This window comes from Hyperolius riggenbachi, chromosome 10, assembly GCF_040937935.1.
Source record: "Hyperolius riggenbachi isolate aHypRig1 chromosome 10, aHypRig1.pri, whole genome shotgun sequence".
In the NCBI taxonomy this organism is placed as follows: Eukaryota; Metazoa; Chordata; class Amphibia; order Anura; family Hyperoliidae; genus Hyperolius; species Hyperolius riggenbachi.
This window is the reverse complement of record NC_090655.1, coordinates 159,972,256-159,997,469: the sequence shown is the minus strand read 5'-3', so window position 1 is coordinate 159,997,469 and position 25,214 is coordinate 159,972,256.

The window sequence follows — 25,214 nt, the reverse complement described above, 5'->3', positions numbered from 1 at the left end:
GTCTCTGTATTTCTACCCCCCTTCCTTTCAGCTGCTCTGCCCGGAGCCGCGAGCACAGCCTGACGTGACGTGGATCCCCCAGCCCCTCCTCCCCCCTGCCATGACGTGTGGGGGCCATGACTCACGGGGGCGGGCTCTCTCCACTGCCGCCATTTTGAGTCCTGGACTGCCAGCCAAGATGGCTGCTCCCATAGCAGCCTCTCGTTCCTATAGACCTAGGAGAGAGAACAAAACTCACACAGAACATACATTTGTTATGCATAGTTACACACAGCATCTATCCACAATGCACAAAAATCAGCCTCAGCATTCCTTCACGTCTCAGCTGTAATCCGAACTGCAATCAGACATACGGATCCCCAGAGACGTAGGAATCTTTCTCACTCTATCACAGACATAACTAAGAACCGAACTAACTGTTTTAACTGTTAACATCCCAGCTAGAACTTCAACACAATACAGACATTGAAAAAACATGTTAGCAGCAGCACCGACTGGAAATGCGAGAAACGTGCAGAACATCTCACAAACAGAACGACACTCGCTTTCCTCTTCTCTCCCTCTATCCCCTCTCTCCACAACTCATCTGCAGCTTATCTCAGCCATAACTCAGAACTATTACAGCGCTATTACTGAGACGAACAACAGACGAGCTGGCTGAACAACATAACAGATGCAGATATTTACAAGCATGTGACTGGAAACGCGCGGAGAAAAGACAAACAAAAACCTCACCCATTATCTCAGCTGTCCCTATGCGAACTTCCACAGCTACCCAGAGACAAGGGCTGTCCACCCAGCTCCCCGAGAAAAAAAATTACTTCTAAGTTTTACAACTGTTCTCTCCTGTCTACTCTGCTACCTCTCCCCCCTTATCTATCATCCTGCCCAGTCTCTGGACAGGGAGAGAAAAACAAAACAAAACCCAGAGAGAGAGAAAACAAAACATCTGCCACACAGGAACATCGAATCCTAAGAAACAATCAAAGCGCATAAACTCTGAAAACACGTTCTGTATTTACATCGGAGCTGCACCCCTCCTCACCCCTCCCTTCACGCACAGGAGAGATGAGAAGCCCGCAGCCTCCACTCTGCAATTAACACAGAATATACACATTAACACAGATAACGCCATATAACAACGTAAAACATACTTGCCTGAGCAGAAGACTTTGTAAGCCTGCGGATTCGACCAGCCTTTGGCAACTTTCCACGACACTGAGTGGATCTCTGGAACTACTGAGCGTCAGCTCTGTGTACCCACACTGGCTCAGCGGATCAATCTCCAGCGGCAGCTGCCAGCCGGCCTCGGAGCTTCCAGACACCTGCGATCCGGTTTTGGCTAGGACTGATGTGCACTTTCAGTCTAAGTTTAACATCCACGAGTGTCGCCGCTGTTTCTCTCGAATTGCAGCCCGTGTGTGCTCGGCTCCCACACACGCACACCAGCTTATCAGTATCAGCTTGATAAGCTTTACAGTCCGTGTCCGTTTATTCCGCTTGCTTTGCTGTGGAATATCTTGAAACCACTTTCTTCGGCCCCGGCCCCGTCTGCCTGTATAGCTAGGCAGGGAAGGATTTCAGGCACCACTGTTATAAACTGTTCTTATATCACCTTGCTTCGACACCAGTAACTTCTTACAGTTACGTCTCACAGACTGTGAGATCACTTGACTCTCCACACCGCAAACAGGAAATAGACTTTCTCAGGCTTCTCCAATGTTTCCGTTATTTATTCAAGTCACAGAAGGACAGATAGATACAGTCATCATATCCTAGCTATGCAAATCTTCATGTTGCATTATAAGCTCATGATTAGACTCCCTACTGAAGTCTATCAGGTACCTTCTTCCTACCTACGTTCCACTAAACTACCTATGTACAGCAAACATTATATCAGATTACATAAAGGAATAACATGCTTAGAGGTCCAAGTCGGCCTTGCGAGCTAGTGCAGAAGGAAGAAGCAGAAGTGCCTTCTCCATTGCTCGCTCCAGATTTAATACCGACTAGGAAAGAGTTAAATATGACATCATCTTCGCCACCCCCTATATCAGCCTATTGGTGGACCCACTCATGGTGTCATCATACCCGCCTACTCGATTAATAATCAATGAGGCACTTGACCCAGATGCAGGCATGTGAATATTTACAAAACATGACTGATGTTTATTGTTCCCGGCCCAGGTCAGGGAGACCTGCGGCCTCGTTCAGAACAGCTTCTTGGTATGTTCTAGTTCTGCTGACAGAACTGCAGATTTTCTCTCTTCAGAGAAAATCCCCTTAAAGGGCAGGTCTGCTCATCAAGCCTTTTTGACTAACTCAGTCCAAATAACTGAGGCCTACTTAAATTATAACAATCCCCCCTAAAACGGCTTGACCCGCAGATCCCAGCGTCTGAACCTCCCAGTACCTGGTTTCTTTCGTTTATGTTTCACTTTTCGATGTTCGTGCTCACACAACTTCTCTGCTCTAGGCGGTTACCCCTGGAAGAGAGAGAGCAAGACCTCTTGGTCTACCTGTAACCAGGCTCTCTGGGGAAGCCCTACTTCTAAGTCCCTCAATACCACATGCTCAGCATTTGCGTCACTGGCGTATCACTCACAAACTTGCATGACCACAGAAAAGTGAAACTCGTTTGGTTGTTACTCGATGGAGCAGGGCCAGGTGCCTTCTAAAAAAACGCCTTTATACAATCAGCTCCATCACAGGTACTACTAAACCTATACCCGTAACCCTGTATATCCCTTAATTTAAACTATTGGTTCCGGAGATTGTTTATGAGGCACCAATCTCTGGACCTGGTTAATTTATTTTACGTAATTTTAACCCGCAACCTCACCTGGATAATGATTCCTAAAGTTGTCATGCCCATCCAGACGACCAGTGGGTGTAGAAAGAACTTTGGAACTGCAGATGCCCCGTCTGAGTGTCCCTGGAACATCACCGGAACCTTTGTCCACCAGGGCAGACTGGAACTCACCTGCTCATTTTTGTGCTCTACCTCGTTAAGATCACCTGTATCATGGTGAAATCTTACCTCTAACTTAGTGTACTGTTTGTTTAACCTTTGTAACAAAATGTGGTCGTCTTGGATCAAAACCTGTTCCCCTTTGTCCCATGTCGTGTTCTCTTTCAGGACGGGAACTACCCGTGAAACTTTGACCTTTAGAGTTCTCTTGACAATTTGAGAAACAACGTCATCAAACCTGGATGACAGGATCCATATGGGATCTCCACTCACACAATATGTTCCCCTTGGAAACTCCCCCTTATCGGAACAATTATGAGAATATACCTTGAATGTATCACTAGACCTTATGTTAAAAAACCAAACCTTTCCTTCAGCCACCGGAACTATCGGTTGGGCTTCAGGGTGGATCTTTTGAATGGTAGCCTCGCATTCTGCGTTATTGAGCCTGCAGGCTTCTTCCCTAAATTTGACTTGCCCCGGCCAACGCAGGTACTTCTGCAAGAATTGCCCGCATGAGGACAACTCTACTTGTTTCACCTCCCTGTCTAGCACCAAAAAAGGTTGACCTCTCAGGTCCTGGTGTAAGACACGGGTTGAGGTGGGAACTAAGGAAGTAGCGGTGCCTAAAGGAATGTTGCACCGTTTCCATTTGTTCACCCAAACATCTCGAAGCTGCCATGCAAAAGATCCTTCTCCAGAAAAATTAATATACCTCCCCTTGTCCAATCTCTCGCTGACAAAATATGTCCCCAGCTGTCCTGATTGGACCTCTTCCCCCCTTACGTCCTGAGGCACAATATGTACCTGAGGTCGGGAAGACTGTACTTTCTGCAATCTTTCGATTAAGAGTACCTCTTCACTTACCCAACTATCATGAGGATAAGCTGTTGCATATGGACTGTGTAATATCGTCCCCTGTTGTGACCCGTGTGGTGTGAATGGGGTTCCCTGTGTGGGCTTTCCCTCCCCCGGGACCGCTCTCCCCACCCTCTTTGTCACCTGGAAATGTGGCTTGATCTCGATTGTTACTTCTTGTTTCGAGAACCACCCACCCTTGGCTTTCCAGCCTTTACGTGTGTATAGTTGTTTCAGAGGCACTCTCTGTTGGTAGCTCCAGAGTGTGATGTGGTCCCCTGCGTCTCTCTGGTAAGAGAATTGATGCCTCCTGCTTGTTCCTCTCCAATCTGGACCCATCTCACTCTGCATAACCAAGACAAGGTACCCCTGAATCACACACTCCACCTTTTGCATGTACCCATTGTACTGCAATGTACCTTTTAACAAACCTTTGGAACGGTGCATCGATTCTGGGAGTGTGGCATTCGATAGCAGATTTACACTGCCATTAAATTCCCACTGCCCGCACACTTGACCCTTCAGACCTTTCACCCACCTTGTGCCATGAAATTTGCTTTCTCCTGGCACAAGTGCTCTTTTCCTCCGTCCCTGCATGGTCCATCTGTGCCAAGCGGAGGGAGGTGTGAAAGGATTAGTACCTTTGTCACCAAACATTAACATGCTTGGGCCTTGCATTCTCATTAACCCCTTATTATACATGAGAATGTCCTCTCTTCGTTCTCCTAGGACGAAATGGCAACCTAGGATCACCATCAGCACGGTACTCCTCATTATAAAAGCACCACCTTGGGAAAGAAAAACATTAGCACTTTGCATTATGCTTTGCTCCGACAGTTTTGTTAGTCTCTTTCCGATCTCCGAAATCTCGTGTTTTAGTCTCTTTCCGATTTCAGGAATCTCGTGTTCCTCCAAGCTTAGATTGGCATCTGGAACCTTTCGCTTATCCGACTGACATCTCCATCTTTGCTGCCAGCACTGCAGCTGTCTCAATTCCATATTGCCAAACACCTGAAATCGAAATACAAACAAATCAATTCTTATTAATGATTTGGGATTCGCCCTGCGGCTTGTACTCTTTACCCTTTAAATTGATCAATATATACCGTAATTGATCTCGTTGCTTTATGGTTCTCATGAACTCTGTTTACTCTTATTGGTAGATTGGAGTTAAACTTCACCCCCCTACCTCAGTACTATCCTCAGTACTTACCTGTTTAAAATATGCTCCCGCGGACTTCACCTTTGGAAGCTCGCTTCACCTTTGGAAGCTCTCACCACATTGCAGCTCACTCCACATCACCCCCTATCTGTCCATGCGCGGCCGTCGCATGCACAGATTACGGATGCCACACCTGTTGCTGCTTTGCAGGTGAGCCTGCAATGCTCTTACTCATTATCGCATTTACTTATCTATCTAGAACTTCATTGCGATACCAGCTCTGCTAGAAGTTCTGTGTGTTGTACCCTCTGATCAATGTTTGCCGTGCCACCACCTAAACTACCAAAAAAATTGCTGCCTCCCTGTCGGAAGGAGCACTTTGCACTTAAACTACACAGGGTGCAGGGCTAAGCATACCAGCATCACATGCCTGTATGCAGATCCCTGAATGCCCACTTGGTAGGTAGTCACATGGCAAACACCGCACTGATACACTGTCACTCTGTAAACGGCAATTCTATCATCTGTATAATTGCCCCATGAACTGTTGTCAGTCCTTGTTCTTTGTGCTACAATTGATAGGAGCTGGAAAAAACATATTTGACCAATCAGTGGACGAAAAAAAAAACGCACACAAAAACAGCTCCAGCCCAGCATAGACCTCTCAGTCCAGCTCTGGCCCTGTTCACGACAAAACCGGAAAAAACGTTACCGCTCTGCAGAAGCGGCGACGGAAACCCGAATTGGTCAACTCCCTTTTTTCCAACTCCGGCACCCCCCTGATGCACTGTCCCCCCCTATACTCTATTGGGAACTCATGCTGCACCACCCATTAAGGTGCCCCACTTACAGGAACAATCCCATAAGCAACCCAGTACAGACCCTTTCCTGATCTGCACTGCTACGTGTGTCCCTGCACCGAGCTGGGAAACACTTCCTATTCTGGCATTCCTGTCCATGGACCCAGGGAAAAGCTCTGGGGAAATACTTTGAGAACCGAGACACACAGGAGAATGTCTCTGTATTTCTACCCCCCTTCCTTTCAGCTGCTCTGCCCGGAGCCGCGAGCACAGCCTGACGTGACGTGGATCCCCCAGCCCCTCCTCCCCCCTGCCATGACGTGTGGGGGCCATGACTCACGGGGTGGGCTCTCTCCATTGCCGCCATTTTGAGTCCTGGACTGCCAGCCAAGATGGCTGCTCCCATAGCAGCCTCTCGTTCCTATAGACCTAGGAGAGAGAACAAAACTCACACAGAACATACATTTGTTATGCATAGTTACACACAGCATCTATCCACAATGCACAAAAATCAGCCTCAGCATTCCTTCACGTCTCAGCTGTAATCCGAACTGCAATCAGACATACGGATCCCCAGAGACGTAGGAATCTTTCTCACTCTATCACAGACATAACTAAGAACCGAACTAACTGTTTTAACTGTTAACATCCCAGCTAGAACTTCAACACAATACAGACATTGAAAAAACATGTTAGCAGCAGCACCGACTGGAAATGCGAGAAACGTGCAGAACATCTCACAAACAGAAAGACACTCGCTTTCCTCTTCTCTCCCTCTATCCCCTCTCTCCACAACTCATCTGCAGCTTATCTCAGCCATAACTCAGAACTATTACAGCGCTATTACTGAGACGAACAACAGACGAGCTGGCTGAACAACATAACAGATGCAGATATTTACAAGCATGTGACTGGAAACGCGCGGAGAAAAGACAAACAAAAACCTCACCCATTATCTCAGCTGTCCCTATGCGAACTTCCACAGCTACCCAGAGACAAGGGCTGTCCACCCAGCTCCCCGAGAAAAAAAACTTACTTCTAAGTTGTACAACTGTTCTCTCCTGTCTACTCTGCTACCTCTCCCCCCTTATCTATCATCCTGCCCAGTCTCTGGACAGGGAGAGAAAAACAAAACAAAACCCAGAGAGAGAGAAAACAAAACATCTGCCACACAGGAACATCGAATCCTAAGAAACAATCAAAGCGCATAAACTCTGAAAACACGTTCTGTATTTACATCGGAGCTGCACCCCTCCTCACCCCTCCCTTCACGCACAGGAGAGATGAGAAGCCCGCAGCCTCCACTCTGCAATTAACACAGAATATACACATTAACACAGATAACGCCATATAACAACGTAAAACATACTTGCCTGAGCAGAAGACTTTGTAAGCCTGCGGATTCGACCAGCCTTTGGCAACTTTCCACGACACTGAGTGGATCTCTGGAACTACTGAGCGTCAGCTCTGTGTACCCACACTGGCTCAGCGGATCAATCTCCAGCGGCAGCTGCCAGCCGGCCTCGGAGCTTCCAGACACCTGCGATCCGGTTTTGGCTAGGACTGATGTGCACTTTCAGTCTAAGTTTAACATCCACGAGTGTCGCCGCTGGTTCTCTCGAATTGCAGCCCGTGTGTGCTCGGCTCCCACACACGCACACCAGCTTATCAGTATCAGCTTGATAAGCTTTACAGTCCGTGTCCGTTTATTCCGCTTGCTTTGCTGTGGAATATCTTGAAACCACTTTCTTCGGCCCCGGCCCCGTCTGCCTGTATAGCTAGGCAGGGAAGGATTTCAGGCACCACTGTTATAAACTGTTCTTATATCACCTTGCTTCGACACCAGTAACTTCTTACAGTTACGTCTCACAGACTGTGAGATCACTTGACTCTCCACACCGCAAACAGGAAATAGACTTTCTCAGGCTTCTCCAATGTTTCCGTTATTTATTCAAGTCACAGAAGGACAGATAGATACAGTCATCATATCCTAGCTATGCAAATCTTCATGTTGCATTATAAGCTCATGATTAGACTCCCTACTGAAGTCTATCAGGTACCTTCTTCCTACCTACGTTCCACTAAACTACCTATGTACAGCAAACATTATATCAGATTACATAAAGGAATAACATGCTTAGAGGTCCAAGTCGGCCTTGCGAGCTAGTGCAGAAGGAAGAAGCAGAAGTGCCTTCTCCATTGCTCGCTCCAGATTTAATACCGACTAGGAAAGAGTTAAATATGACATCATCTTCGCCACCCCCTATATCAGCCTATTGGTGGACCCACTCATGGTGTCATCATACCCGCCTACTCGATTAATAATCAATGAGGCACTTGACCCAGATGCAGGCATGTGAATATTTACAAAACATGACTGATGTTTATTGTTCCCGGCCCAGGTCAGGGAGACCTGCGGCCTCGTTCAGAACAGCTTCTTGGTATGTTCTAGTTCTGCTGACAGAACTGCAGATTTTCTCTCTTCAGAGAAAATCCCCTTAAAGGGCAGGTCTGCTCATCAAGCCTTTTTGACTAACTCAGTCCAAATAACTGAGGCCTACTTAAATTATAACAATCCCCCCTAAAACGGCTTGACCCGCAGATCCCAGCGTCTGAACCTCCCAGTACTTGGTTTCTTTCGTTTATGTTTCACTTTTCGATGTTCGTGCTCACACAACTTCTCTGCTCTAGGCGGTTACCCCTGGAAGAGAGAGAGCAAGACCTCTTGGTCTTCCTGTAACCAGGCTCTCTGGGGAAGCCCTACTTCTAAGTCCCTCAATACCACATGCTCAGCATTTGCGTCACTGGCGTATCACTCACAAACTTGCATGACCACAGAAAAGTGAAACTCGTTTGGTTGTTACTCGATGGAGCAGGGCCAGGTGCCTTCTAAAAAAACGCCTTTATACAATCAGCTCCATCACAGGTACTACTAAACCTATACCCGTAACCCTGTATATCCCTTAATTTAAACTATTGGTTCCGGAGATTGTTTATGAGGCACCAATCTCTGGACCTGGTTAATTTATTTTACGTAATTTTAACCCGCAACCTCACCTGGATAATGATTCCTAAAGTTGTCATGCCCATCCAGACGACCAGTGAGTGTAGAAAGAACTTTGGAACTGCAGATGCCCCGTCCGAGTGTCCCTGGAACATCACCGGAACCTTTGTCCACCAGGGCAGACTGGAACTCACCTGCTCATTTTTGTGCTCTACCTCGTTAAGATCACCTGTATCATGGTGAAATCTTACCTCTAACTTAGTGTACTGTTTGTTTAACCTTTGTAACAAAATGTGGTCGTCTTGGATCAAAACCTGTTCCCCTTTGTCCCATGTCGTGTTCTCTTTCAGGACGGGAACTACCCGTGAAACTTTGACCTTTAGAGTTCTCTTGACAATTTGAGAAACAACGTCATCAAACCTGGATGACAGGATCCATATGGGATCTCCACTCACACAATATGTTCCCCTTGGAAACTCCCCCTTATCGGAACAATTATGAGAATATACCTTGAATGTATCACTAGACCTTATGTTAAAAAACCAAACCTTTCCTTCAGCCACCGGAACTATCGGTTGGGCTTCAGGGTGGATCTTTTGAATGGTAGCCTCGCATTCTGCGTTATTGAGCCTGCAGGCTTCTTCCCTAAATTTGACTTGCCCCGGCCAACGCAGGTACTTCTGCAAGAATTGCCCGCATGAGGACAACTCTACTTGTTTCACCTCCCTGTCTAGCACCAAAAAAGGTTGACCTCTCAGGTCCTGGTGTAAGACACGGGTTGAGGTGGGAACTAAGGAAGTAGCGGTGCCTAAAGGAATGTTGCACCGTTTCCATTTGTTCACCCAAACATCTCGAAGCTGCCATGCAAAAGATCCTTCTCCAGAAAAATTAATATACCTCCCCTTGTCCAATCTCTCGCTGACAAAATATGTCCCCAGCTGTCCTGATTGGACCTCTTCCCCCCTTACGTCCTGAGGCACAATATGTACCTGAGGTCGGGAAGACTGTACTTTCTGCAATCTTTCGATTAAGAGTACCTCTTCACTTACCCAACTATCATGAGGATAAGCTGTTGCATATGGACTGTGTAATATCGTCCCCTGTTGTGACCCGTGTGGTGTGAATGGGGTTCCCTGTGTGGGCTTTCCCTCCCCCGGGACCGCTCTCCCCACCCTCTTTGTCACCTGGAAATGTGGCTTGATCTCGATTGTTACTTCTTGTTTCGAGAACCACCCACCCTTGGCTTTCCAGCCTTTACGTGTGTATAGTTGTTTCAGAGGCACTCTCTGTTGGTAGCTCCAGAGTGTGATGTGGTCCCCTGCGTCTCTCTGGTAAGAGAATTGACGCCTCCTGCTTGTTCCTCTCCAATCTGGACCCATCTCACTCTGCATAACCAAGACAAGGTACCCCTGAATCACACACTCCACCTTTTGCATGTACCCATTGTACTGCAATGTACCTTTTAACAAACCTTTGGAACGGTGCATCGATTCTGGGAGTGTGGCATTCGATAGCAGATTTACACTGCCATTAAATTCCCACTGCCCGCACACTTGACCCTTCAGACCTTTCACCCACCTTGTGCCATGAAATTTGCTTTCTCCTGGCACAAGTGCTCTTTTCCTCCGTCCCTGCATGGTCCATCTGTGCCAAGCAGAGGGAGGTGTGAAAGGATTAGTACCTTTGTCACCAAACATTAACATGCTTGGGCCTTGCATTCTCATTAACCCCTTATTATACATGAGAATGTCCTCTCTTCGTTCTCCTAGGACGAAATGGCAACCTAGGATCACCATCAGCACGGTACTCCTCATTATAAAAGCACCACCTTGGGAAAGAAAAACATTAGCACTTTGCATTATGCTTTGCTCCGACAGTTTTGTTAGTCTCTTTCCGATCTCCGAAATCTCGTGTTTTAGTCTCTTTCCGATTTCAGGAATCTCGTGTTCCTCCAAGCTTAGATTGACATCTGGAACCTTTCGCTTATCCGACTGACATCTCCATCTTTGCTGCCAGCACTGCAGCTGTCTCAATTCCATATTGCCAAACACCTGAAATCGAAATACAAACAAATCAATTCTTATTAATGATTTGGGATTCGCCCTGCGGCTTGTACTCTTTACCCTTTAAATTGATCAATATATACCGTAATTGATCTTGTTGCTTTATGGTTCTCATGAACTCTGTTTACTCTTATTGGTAGATTGGAGTTAAACTTCACCCCCCTACCTCAGTACTATCCTCAGTACTTACCTGTTTAAAATATGCTCCCGCGGACTTCACCTTTGGAAGCTCGCTTCACCTTTGGAAGCTCTCACCACATTGCAGCTCACTCTACATCCCCCCCTATCTGTCCATGCGCGGCCGTCGCATGCACAGATTACGGATGCCACACCTGTTGCTGCTTTGCAGGTGAGCCTGCAATGCTCTTACTCATTATCGCATTTACTTATCTATCTAGAACTTCATTGCGATACCAGCTCTGCTAGAAGTTCTGTGTGTTGTACCCTCTGATCAATGTTTGCCGTGCCACCACCTAAACTACCCAAAAAAATTGCTGCCTCCCTGTCGGAAGGAGCACTTTGCACTTAAACTACACAGGGTGCAGGGCTAAGCATACCAGCATCACATGCCTGTATGCAGATCCCTGAATGCCCACTTGGTAGGTAGTCACATGGCAAACACCGCACTGATACACTGTCACTCTGTAAACGGCAATTCTATCATCTGTATAATTGCCCCATGAACTGTTGTCAGTCCTTGTTCTTTGTGCTACAATTGATAGGAGCTGGAAAAAACATATTTGACCAATCAGTGGACGAAAAAAACCGCACACAAAAACAGCTGCAGCCCAGCATAGACCTCTCAGTCCAGCTCTGGCCCTGTTCACGACAACACCGGAAAAACCGTTACCGCTCTGCAGAAGCGGCGACGGAAACCCGAATTGGTCAACTCCCTTTTTTCCAACTCCGGCACCCCCCTGATGCACTGTCCCCCCCTATACTCTATTGGGAACTCATGCTGCACCACCCATTAAGGTGCCCCACTTACAGGAACAATCCCATAAGCAACCCAGTACAGACCCTTTCCTGATCTGCACTGCTACGTGTGTCCCTGCACCGAGCTGGGAAACACTTCCTATTCTGGCATTCCTGTCCATGGACCCAGGGAAAAGCTCTGGGGAAATACTTTGAGAACCGAGACACACAGGAAAATGTCTCTGTATTTCTACCCCCCTTCCTTTCAGCTGCTCTGCCCGGAGCCGCGAGCACAGCCTGACGTGACGTGGATCCCCCAGCCCCTCCTCCCCCCTGCCATGACGTGTGGGGGCCATGACTCACGGGGGCGGGCTCTCTCCACTGCCGCCATTTTGAGTCCTGGACTGCCAGCCAAGATGGCTGCTCCCATAGCAGCCTCTCGTTCCTATAGACCTAGGAGAGAGAACAAAACTCACACAGAACATACATTTGTTATGCATAGTTACACACAGCATCTATCCACAATGCACAAAAATCAGCCTCAGCATTCCTTCACGTCTCAGCTGTAATCCGAACTGCAATCAGACATACGGATCCCCAGAGACGTAGGAATCTTTCTCACTCTATCACAGACATAACTAAGAACCGAACTAACTGTTTTAACAGTTAACATCCCAGCTAGAACTTCAACACAATACAGACATTGAAAAAACATGTTAGCAGCAACACCGACTGGAAATGCGAGAAACGTGCAGAACATCTCACAAACAGAAAGACACTCGCTTTCCTCTTCTCTCCCTCTATCCCCTCTCTCCACAACTCATCTGCAGCTTATCTCAGCCATAACTCAGAACTATTACAGCGCTATTACTGAGACGAACAACAGACGAGCTGGCTGAACAACATAACAGATGCAGATATTTACAAGCATGTGACTGGAAACGCGCGGAGAAAAGACAAACAAAAACCTCACCCATTATCTCAGCTGTCCCTATGCGAACTTCCACAGCTACCCAGAGACAAGGGCTGTCCACCCAGCTCCCCGAGAAAAAAACTTACTTCTAAGTTGTACAACTGTTCTCTCCTGTCTACTCTGCTACCTCTCCCCCCTTATCTATCATCCTGCCCAGTCTCTGGACAGGGAGAGAAAAACAAAACAAAACCCAGAGAGAGAGAAAACAAAACATCTGCCACACAGGAACATCGAATCCTAAGAAACAATCAAAGCGCATAAACTCTGAAAACACGTTCTGTATTTACATCGGAGCTGCACCCCTCCTCACCCCTCCCTTCACGCACAGGAGAGATGAGAAGCCCGCAGCCTCCACTCTGCAATTAACACAGAATATACACATTAACACAGATAACGCCATATAACAACGTAAAACATACTTGCCTGAGCAGAAGACTTTGTAAGCCTGCGGATTCGACCAGCCTTTGGCAACTTTCCACGACACTGAGTGGATCTCTGGAACTACTGAGCGTCAGCTCTGTGTACCCACACTGGCTCAGCGGATCAATCTCCAGCGGCAGCTGCCAGCCGGCCTCGGAGCTTCCAGACACCTGCGATCCGGTTTTGGCTAGGACTGATGTGCACTTTCAGTCTAAGTTTAACATCCACGAGTGTCGCCGCTGGTTCTCTCGAATTGCAGCCCGTGTGTGCTCGGCTCCCACACACGCACACCAGCTTATCAGTATCAGCTTGATAAGCTTTACAGTCCGTGTCCGTTTATTCCGCTTGCTTTGCTGTGGAATATCTTGAAACCACTTTCTTCGGCCCCGGCCCCGTCTGCCTGTATAGCTAGGCAGGGAAGGATTTCAGGCACCACTGTTATAAACTGTTCTTATATCACCTTGCTTCGACACCAGTAACTTCTTACAGTTACGTCTCACAGACTGTGAGATCACTTGACTCTCCACACCGCAAACAGGAAATAGACTTTCTCAGGCTTCTCCAATGTTTCCGTTATTTATTCAAGTCACAGAAGGACAGATAGATACAGTCATCATATCCTAGCTATGCAAATCTTCATGTTGCATTATAAGCTCATGATTAGACTCCCTACTGAAGTCTATCAGGTACCTTCTTCCTACCTACGTTCCACTAAACTACCTATGTACAGCAAACATTATATCAGATTACATAAAGGAATAACATGCTTAGAGGTCCAAGTCGGCCTTGCGAGCTAGTGCAGAAGGAAGAAGCAGAAGTGCCTTCTCCATTGCTCGCTCCAGATTTAATACCGACTAGGAAAGAGTTAAATATGACATCATCTTCGCCACCCCCTATATCAGCCTATTGGTGGACCCACTCATGGTGTCATCATACCCGCCTACTCGATTAATAATCAATGAGGCACTTGACCCAGATGCAGGCATGTGAATATTTACAAAACATGACTGATGTTTATTGTTCCCGGCCCAGGTCAGGGAGACCTGCGGCCTCGTTCAGAACAGCTTCTTGGTATGTTCTAGTTCTGCTGACAGAACTGCAGATTTTCTCTCTTCAGAAAAAATCCTCTTAAAGGGCAGGTCTGCTCATCAAGCCTTTTTGACTAACTCAGTCCAAATAACTGAGGCCTACTTAAATTATAACAATCCCCCCTAAAACGGCTTGACCCGCAGATCCCAGCGTCTGAACCTCCCAGTACCTGGTTTCTTTCGTTTATGTTTCACTTTTCGATGTTCGTGCTCACACAACTTCTCTGCTCTAGGCGGTTACCCCTGGAAGAGAGAGAGCAAGACCTCTTGGTCTTCCTGTAACCAGGCTCTCTGGGGAAGCCCTACTTCTAAGTCCCTCAATACCACATGCTCAGCATTTGCGTCACTGGCGTATCACTCGCAAACTTGCATGACCACAGAAAAGTGAAACTCGTTTGGTTGTTACTCGATGGAGCAGGGCCAGGTGCCTTCTAAAAGAGCGCCTTTATACAATCAGCTCCATCACAGGTACTACTAAACCTATACCCGTAACCCTGTATATCCCTTAATTTAAACTATTGGTTCCGGAGATTGTTTATGAGGCACCAATCTCTGGACCTGGTTAATTTATTTTACGTAATTTTAACCCGCAACCTCACCTGGATAATGATGCCTAAAGTTGTCATGCCCATCCAGACGACCAGTGGGTGTAGAAAGAACTTTGGAACTGCAGATGCCCCGTCCGAGTGTCCCTGGAACATCACCGGAACCTTTGTCCACCAGGGCAGACTGGAACTCACCTGCTCATTTTTGTGCTCTACCTCGTTAAGATCACCTGTATCATGGTGAAATCTTACCTCTAACTTAGTGTACTGTTTGTTTAACCTTTGTAACAAAATGTGGTCGTCTTGGATCAAAACCTGTTCCCCTTTGTCCCATGTCGTGTTCTCTTTCAGGACGGGAACTACCCGTGAAACTTTGACCTTTAGAGTTCTCTTGACAATTTGAGAAACAACGTCATCAAACCTGGATGACAGGATCCATATGGGATCTCCACTCACACAATATGTTCCCCTTGGAAACTCCCCCTTATCGGAACAATTATGAGAATATACCTTGAATGTATCACTAGACCTTATGTTAAAAAACCAAACCTTTCCTTCAGCCACCGGAACTATCGGTTGGGCTTCAGGGTGGATCTTTTGAATGGTAGCCTCGCATTCTGCGTTATTGAGCCTGCAGGCTTCTTCCCTAAATTTGACTTGCCCCGGCCAACGCAGGTACTTCTGCAAGAATTGCCCGCATGAGGACAACTCTACTTGTTTCACCTCCCTGTCTAGCACCAAAAAAGGTTGACCTCTCAGGTCCTGGTGTAAGACACGGGTTGAGGTGGGAACTAAGGAAGTAGCGGTGCCTAAAGGAATGTTGCACCGTTTCCATTTGTTCACCCAAACATCTCGAAGCTGCCATGCAAAAGATCCTTCTCCAGAAAAATTAATATACCTCCCCTTGTCCAATCTCTCGCTGACAAAATATGTCCCCAGCTGTCCTGATTGGACCTCTTCCCCCCTTACGTCCTGAGGCACAATATGTACCTGAGGTCGGGAAGACTGTACTTTCTGCAATTTTTTCGATTAAGAGTACCTCTTCACTTACCCAACTATCATGAGGATAAGCTGTTGCATATGGACTGTGTAATATCGTCCCCTGTTGTGACCCGTGTGGTGTGAATGGGGTTCCCTGTGTGGGCTTTCCCTCCCCCGGGACCGCTCTCCCCACCCTCTTTGTCACCTGGAAATGTGGCTTGATCTCGATTGTTACTTCTTGTTTCGAGAACCACCCACCCTTGGCTTTCCAGCCTTTACGTGTGTATAGTTGTTTCAGAGGCACTCTCTGTTGGTAGCTCCAGAGTGTGATGTGGTCCCCTGCGTCTCTCTGGTAAGAGAATTGACGCCTCCTGCTTGTTCCTCTCCAATCTGGACCCATCTCACTCTGCATAACCAAGACAAGGTACCCCTGAATCACACACTCCACCTTTTGCATGTACCCATTGTACTGCAATGTACCTTTTAACAAACCTTTGGAACGGTGCATCGATTCTGGGAGTGTGGCATTCGATAGCAGATTTACACTGCCATTAAATTCCCACTGCCCGCACACTTGACCCTTCAGACCTTTCACCCACCTTGTGCCATGAAATTTGCTTTCTCCTGGCACAAGTGCTCTTTTCCTCCGTCCCTGCATGGTCCATCTGTGCCAAGCGGAGGGAGGTGTGAAAGGATTAGTACCTTTGTCACCAAACATTAACATGCTTGGGCCTTGCATTCTCATTAACCCCTTATTATACATGAGAATGTCCTCTCTTCGTTCTCCTAGGACGAAATGGCAACCTAGGATCACCATCAGCACGGTACTCCTCATTATAAAAGCACCACCTTGGGAAAGAAAAACATTAGCACTTTGCATTATGCTTTGCTCCGACAGTTTTGTTAGTCTCTTTCCGATCTCCGAAATCTCGTGTTTTAGTCTCTTTCCGATTTCAGGAATCTCGTGTTCCTCCAAGCTTAGATTGGCATCTGGAACCTTTCGCTTATCCGACTGACATCTCCATCTTTGCTGCCAGCACTGCAGCTGTCTCAATTCCATATTGCCAAACACCTGAAATCGAAATACAAACAAATCAATTCTTATTAATGATTTGGGATTCGCCCTGCGGCTTGTACTCTTTACCCTTTAAATTGATCAATATATACCGTAATTGATCTCGTTGCTTTATGGTTCTCATGAACTCTGTTTACTCTTATTGGTAGATTGGAGTTAAACTTCACCCCCCTACCTCAGTACTATCCTCAGTACTTACCTGTTTAAAATATGCTCCCGCGGACTTCACCTTTGGAAGCTCGCTTCACCTTTGGAAGCTCTCACCACATTGCAGCTCACTCCACATCACCCCCTATCTGTCCATGCGCGGCCGTCGCATGCACAGATTACGGATGCCACACCTGTTGCTGCTTTGCAGGTGAGCCTGCAATGCTCTTACTCATTATCGCATTTACTTATCTATCTAGAACTTCATTGCGATACCAGCTCTGCTAGAAGTTCTGTGTGTTGTACCCTCTGATCAATGTTTGCCGTGCCACCACCTAAACTACCAAAAAAATTGCTGCCTCCCTGTCGGAAGGAGCACTTTGCACTTAAACTACACAGGGTGCAGGGCTAAGCATACCAGCATCACATGCCTGTATGCAGATCCCTGAATGCCCACTTGGTAGGTAGTCACATGGCAAACACCGCACTGATACACTGTCACTCTGTAAACGGCAATTCTATCATCTGTATAATTGCCCCATGAACTGTTGTCAGTCCTTGTTCTTTGTGCTACAATTGATAGGAGCTGGAAAAAACATATTTGACCAATCAGTGGACGAAAAAAAAAACGCACACAAAAACAGCTCCAGCCCAGCATAGACCTCTCAGTCCAGCTCTGGCCCTGTTCACGACAAAACCGGAAAAAACGTTACCGCTCTGCAGAAGCGGCGACGGAAACCCGAATTGGTCAACTCCCTTTTTTCCAACTCCGGCACCCCCCTGATGCACTGTCCCCCCCTATACTCTATTGGGAACTCATGCTGCACCACCCATTAAGGTGCCCCACTTACAGGAACAATCCCATAAGCAACCCAGTACAGACCCTTTCCTGATCTGCACTGCTACGTGTGTCCCTGCACCGAGCTGGGAAACACTTCCTATTCTGGCATTCCTGTCCATGGACCCAGGGAAAAGCTCTGGGGAAATACTTTGAGAACCGAGACACACAGGAGAATGTCTCTGTATTTCTACCCCCCTTCCTTTCAGCTGCTCTGCCCGGAGCCGCGAGCACAGCCTGACGTGACGTGGATCCCCCAGCCCCTCCTCCCCCCTGCCATGACGTGTGGGGGCCATGACTCACGGGGGCGGGCTCTCTCCACTGCCGCCATTTTGAGTCCTGGACTGTCAGCCAAGATGGCTGCTCCCATAGCAGCCTCTCGTTCCTATAGACCTAGGAGAGAGAACAAAACTCACACAGAACATACATTTGTTATGCATAGTTACACACAGCATCTATCCACAATGCACAAAAATCAGCCTCAGCATTCCTTCACGTCTCAGCTGTAATCCGAACTGCAATCAGACATACGGATCCCCAGAGACGTAGGAATCTTTCTCACTCTATCACAGACATAACTAAGAACCGAACTAACTGTTTTAACTGTTAACATCCCAGCTAGAACTTCAACACAATACAGACATTGAAAAAACATGTTAGCAGCAGCACCGACTGGAAATGCGAGAAACGTGCAGAACATCTCACAAACAGAAAGACACTCGCTTTCCTCTTCTCTCCCTCTATCCCCTCTCTCCACAACTCATCTGCAGCTTATCTCAGCCATAACTCAGAACTATTACAGCGCTATTACTGAGACGAACAACAGACGAGCTGGCTGAACAACATAACAGATGCAGATATTTACAAGCATGTGACTGGAAACTCGCGGAGAAAAGACAAACAAAAACCTCACCCATTATCTCAGCTGTCCCTATGCGAACTTCCACAGCTACCCAGAGACAAGGGCTGTCCACCCAGCTCCCCGAGAAAAAAAATTACTTCTAAGTTGTACAACTGTTCTCTCCTGTCTACTCTGCTACCTCTCCCCCCTTATCTATCATCCTGCCCAGTCTCTGGACAGGGAGAGAAAAACAAAACAAAACCCAGAGAGAGAGAAAACAAAACATCTGCCACACAGGAACATCGAATCCTAAGAAACAATCAAAGCGCATAAACTCTGAAAACACGTTCTGTATTTACATCGGAGCTGCACCCCTCCTCACCCCTCCCTTCACGCACAGGAGAGATGAGAAGCCCGCAGCCTCCACTCTGCAATTAACACAGAATATACACATTAACACAGATAACGCCATATAACAACGTAAAACATACTTGCCTGAGCAGAAGACTTTGTAAGCCTGCGGATTCGACCAGCCTTTGGCAACTTTCCACGACACTGAGTGGATCTCTGGAACTACTGAGCGTAAGCTCTGTGTACCCACACTGGCTCAGCGGATCAATCTCCAGCGGCAGCTGCCAGCCGGCCTCGGAGCTTCCAGACACCTGCGATCCGGTTTTGGCTAGGACTGATGTGCACTTTCAGTCTAAGTTTAACATCCACGAGTGTCGCCGCTGGTTCTCTCGAATTGCAGCCCGTGTGTGCTCGGCTCCCACACACGCACACCAGCTTATCAGTATCAGCTTGATAAGCTTTACAGTCCGTGTCCGTTTATTCCGCTTGCTTTGCTGTGGAATATCTTGAAACCACTTTCTTCGGCCCCGGCCCCGTCTGCCTGTATAGCTAGGCAGGGAAGGATTTCAGGCACCACTGTTATAAACTGTTCTTATATCACCTTGCTTCGACACCAGTAACTTCTTACAGTTACGTCTCACAGACTGTGAGATCACTTGACTCTCCACACCGCAAACAGGAAATAGTCTTTCTCAGGCTTCTCCAATGTTTCCGTTATTTATTCAAGTCACAGAAGGACAGATAGATACAGTCATCATATCCTAGCTATGCAAATCTTCATGTTGCATTATAAGCTCATGATTAGACTCCCTACTGAAGTCTATCAGGTACCTTCTTCCTACCTACGTTCCACTAAACTACCTATGTACAGCAAACATTATATCAGATTACATAAAGGAATAACATGCTTAGAGGTCCAAGTCGGCCTTGCGAGCTAGTGCAGAAGGAAGAAGCAGAAGTGCCTTCTCCATTGCTCGCTCCAGATTTGATACCGACTAGGAAAGAGTTAAATATGACATCATCTTCGCCACCCCCTATATCAGCCTATTGGTGGACCCACTCATGGTGTCATCATACCCGCCTACTCGATTAATAATCAATGAGGCACTTGACCCAGATGCAGGCATGTGAATATTTACAAAACATGACTGATGTTTATTGTTCCCGGCCCAGGTCAGGGAGACCTGCGTCCTCGTTCAGAACAGCTTCTTGGTATGTTCTAGTTCTGCTGACAGAACTGCAGATTTTCTCTCTTCAGAGAAAATCCCCTTAAAGGGCAGGTCTGCTCATCAAGCCTTTTTGACTAACTCAGTCCAAATAACTGAGGCCTACTTAAATTATAACAGGAACATTGTGTTTGTACCGTGGATCCAGAAGGGTATAAACCCAGTAATTGGTGTTGTCCAGAATGCGCACAATGCGTGGGTCGCGTTCAATGCAGTCCTAGGCCGAAGAGGTCATAGCCTAGGGTCACAAAAACCTGTTTATTTGGGCAATTTCAATGGTGGCAAGTCTGACGTACATAAATCGCAGCAATGGCCGTTAGCAACGTCTGAACCTCACGAAATGTCTCATGCAGGTAGAAGACATATTGTTAGACTTGGGCTCCAAAGATGGGTTCCCTACATCTCTGCAAACCAGAGTTACAGGGCTCCAAATTTGGTAAAATCCCCCATAGGCTTTCATTGCCTCCCTATTTCACTTTCCAAAATCTCACATCTTTTCAAAGGGCAATTGCTCAGCAGTGGCAAATTTTCTAGCATTGTAGGGACCCTTAGGGGGGACATGACTGGTGAGTTTCGGGCCCCTAGGACGAAGAGGTCATAGCCTAGGGTCACAAAAACCTGTTTATTTGGGCTATTTCAATTGTAGTGATGCTGACGTACATAAATCTCAGCCATGGCCGTTAGCAACGTCTGAATTTCACGAAATGTCTCATGCAGGTAGAAGACATATTGTTAGACTTGGATTCCAAAGATGGGGTCCCTACATCTCTGCAAACCAGAGTTACAGGGGTCCAAAATTGGTAAAAAAAAACCCATAGGCTTCTATTGGGCCTCCTATTTACAGTTCCAAAATCTCACATCTTTTCAAAGGGCAATTGCTCAGCAGTGGCAAATTTTCTAGCATTGTAGGGACCCTTAGGGGGAACATGACTGGTGAGTTTCGGGCCCCTAGGCCGAAGAGGTCATAGCCTAGGGTCACAAAAACCTGTTTATTTGGGCTATTTCAATGGTAGTGATGCTGACGTACATAAATCTCAGCCATGGCCGTTAGCAACGTCTGAATTTCACGAAATGTCTCATGCAGGTAGAAGACATATTGTTAGACTTGGATTCCAAACATGGGGTCCCTACATCTCTACAAAACAGAGTTACAGGGCTCCAAAATTGGTAAAATCCCCCATAGGCTTTCATTGGGCCTACTATTTACCGTTCCAAAATCTCACACCATTTCAAAGGGCAATGGCTCAGCAGTGGCAAAACTCACCAGTCATGATCCCCCTAAGGGTCCCTACAATGCTAGAAAATGTGGTACTGCTGAGCCATTGCCCTTTGAAAAGATGTGAGATTTTGGAAAGTGAAATAGGGAGGCAATGAAAGCCTATGGGGGATTTTACCAATTTTGGAGTGAACCCGGGTTCTACCACTGGTGGGCTCTATATTGCAGCCCACCAAGTTGGTATACATTATATTGACATTTATTCTCTTATATTTGCATGTATTTATTTGCATGGTGGATTTTGATTATTGCAGCTGGATCTTTGGACAATGTGGTCTTTTTAATTGTTTTTATATATTGAACTTTCCAATGTGTCAATTATCAGATGTTATCTTTGCCAATAAAATTTGTATCAATTTAATACATATCTGGAGTGGTGCTGTATATATGGGCTTTCTTTTTCTACATGTATAGTTCCTCTTGTTGGGCCCAAGCACACTCATAGAGTTTGCAAGTGTTTGCGGACATTTACTTTTTGTTATCGTTGTCAGGGGTTGTGTTTGAAAAATATCCCACTTTAGGGGTGAGGCCTAATGATATTCCACCACCTTATCAAGACTTCTCTTTTCTCCCCACAATCTGCTGATAAATTACCTCCACATACACCATATGACTGTTCCATTGATTTGCTGCCTCACACTATGCCACCTCGGGGTCATCTTTATAACCTGTCTGGTCCTGAAAAATTGGCCATGAAAGAGTATATTAGGGAGAATTTAGACAAGGGGTTTATTCAACCTTCTAAGTCTCCAGCTGGGGCAGGGTTTTTTTTTTGTGGAGAAGAAGGATGGAAGATTACGTCCTTGCATTGACTATAGGGGGCTTAACAAAATTACAGTTAAAAATTGGTACCCTCTACCTTTGATTGATGACCTTTTTGCTCAGGTTTCTGGAGCTAGGATTTTTTCCAAATTGGATTTTCGAGGTGCATACAACCTGATAAGAATATGCCAGGGGGATGAAAGGAAAACAGCTTTTAACACCCAAGATGGGCATTATGAGTACCTTGTAATGCCTTTTGGTATTTGTAATGCCCCTGCTGTCTTCCAGACCAGGACTTTGTGAATGATCTTTTCAGAGATATGTTGGGTAAATTTGTAGTGATTTACTTAGATGATATTCTTATCTATTCTAGCACACTGTTAGAACATTGGGATCGTGTAATTGAGGGAAAATTATTTGTTCGCTAAGTTGGAAAAATTTCTTTTTGAGGTTATCCAGGTACCATTTCTTGGATACATAATTTCTGGCACAGGACTTTCTGTGGATCAGAAATAACTCTCAGCAGTCTTAGATTGGCCACAGCCAAAGGGACTCAAGGCTATTCAGTGGTTCCTAGGGTTCGCAAACTACTATTGTAAATTCATCAGGAATTTCTCTATGTTGGTGGCTCCTATAACTGATCTAACAAAAAAAGATGTAGACCCGGTCAATTGGCCCGCACAGGCTTGTAAGGTTTTTTCTGAGTTGAAGTCCGCTTTTTGTGCTGCTCCTATCCTCACTCATCCAGATAGAAAAAAGAAGGGAACACCGAGAGCTCAATATAGTGTAGTATGTACAATAATGGGTAATGAGAGGTATATAAATGAATAAACTCACAAGTCAGGGTTACCGTATAGGTAACCACTGTATAGGCAGGTGAGGAGATTAGACCTGTCCTTACTCAGGATTAAGATGTTGCTCTCTGTAGATAGGGAGAAGAAAAGGGTGAATGCTGATATTGTAAGGAGAACAGAGGCGCCACAAGAATAGAATGTATTAAAAACTTTAAAATTCCTCGGGAGGCGGTGGTGGACTCATCTCCCCGAAGTAGACATATTACCGTCAATTTTAATACAAACAAGTTTATTTATATACTCCAATAAACAGTGCAACATGTTTTACAGGTATATTCCCGCTTCTTCAGGCAATAACAAACAGGAGTACACACTGAAAAGACAGAGACAAATAAAGTGTTCTTGGAGTAATGTACATATTGTTGAGTGGTATTTTTACAGTAATTAATATCGTCTATTGAAATGTATGGGCGGCGGTGGTGAGGTGTGGGTGGGGAGGATGTGTGAGGAGAGAAATAAATATCCTAGTGGGTAAAGGGGGTGGGAGGGTATACAGGATAAAATTGTTAACCACTTCCCGACCGCCGTATATACAATTGGCGGCCGGGAAGTGGACCCCGCAAGGACCGCCGTATAGACAAATGGCGGCGGTCCTTGTAGGGGCATGGGAGGCGCGATCGCGTCATTCGTGACGCGATCGGCCGCCGGGGACTGGCTCCGCCCACCTCGCGCTGTAACCCGCCGGCCGTTCGGAAGCGCCGGCGGGTTACTAGCACCCAGATCGCCGCATACAAAGTGTATAATACACTTTGTAATGTATACAAAGTGTATTAATGTTGCACCACAGTCGATAGGCACCCTGGTGAGGGTATCCGTGTGCTAGGCTGATGTGGCGCTGTGGTCCAGCAGCTCCTAAGACATCGGTTGAAGAGATCAGCAGCACCACATGGATGTATTCAAGCTCTTTATTGCATAAAGATAGCGCCCAGGGACAGCGACAGACGCTGTTTCGGAGACAATCTCCTTTCTCAAGCTGTATAGGCTCACTCAAAAGAGATAACAAACATAAAGGCATTTATATACAGTTTCAATAGGGTCACATGGACCAATCAGATAACATCACAATACAAAAAAACATAAGTATCCAATCACAGGGCAAAGCATAATGAGAGGACCTGATGGGAAACAGATATGTAAATCAGCAGCCGTTATCACAGCATGATTTGAAAAGTGTCATAACCCCAATGGCCAATCAGCACTTACCAAGTCAGGAGGACCTGATGGGAAATCACAGCAATGTCATAACGCTCCTCTCAATCTCCCAGGGGGCAATGCGAGAAGCGTACTGCCGAAAAACGGAACGAATGACGTCATGACGTCATCCGTTTCCATGCGTAAAAGCGTCCTAGCAATGCGTAAAAATGTACGCATAAGATTCTCAATAGCATCCATGCGTAAAAGCGTCCTAGCGATGCGTAAAAGCGTACGCGTACAAAAAGGCCTCCGTGCGTAAAAACGTCCAAACCACGCTCCAATAACCACCCTTATAGATAAATCATTGTATTACATCTAATACAACGATTTATCTATAAGGGTGGTTATCTCTCATGGCACACTCAGCCTTACTTTACCACAGCACTAGCATTTTTTCACTTTTGGTCATCATCTGATGTTTTATGGTGCTGACTTCGTCAGCATGTTCGGCTTTATATGCGTTTTATGCGCCAGTTTGCGTATTTTTGCATTCGGCATAGCGGCTATTCTATATTGTTCTGTATTTGATTTTATGCGTAAGTTTTTTCTGCGGTTTTTTTCGCGTTTTTTCGCGTTTTTGGCGCGTGGTTTGGACGTTTTTACGCACGGAGGCCTTTTTGTACGCGTAGGCTTTTACGCATCGCTAGGACGCTTTTACGCATGGATGCTATTGAGAATCTTATGCGTACATTTTTACGCATTGCTAGGACGCTTTTACGCATGGAAACGGATGACGTCATGACGTCATTCGTTCCGTTTTTCAGCAGTACGCTTCTCGCATTGCCCCCTGGGAGATTGGGAGGAGCGTTATGACATTGCTGTGGTTTCTCATCAGGTCCTCCTGACTTGGTAAGTGCTGACTAGGACGCT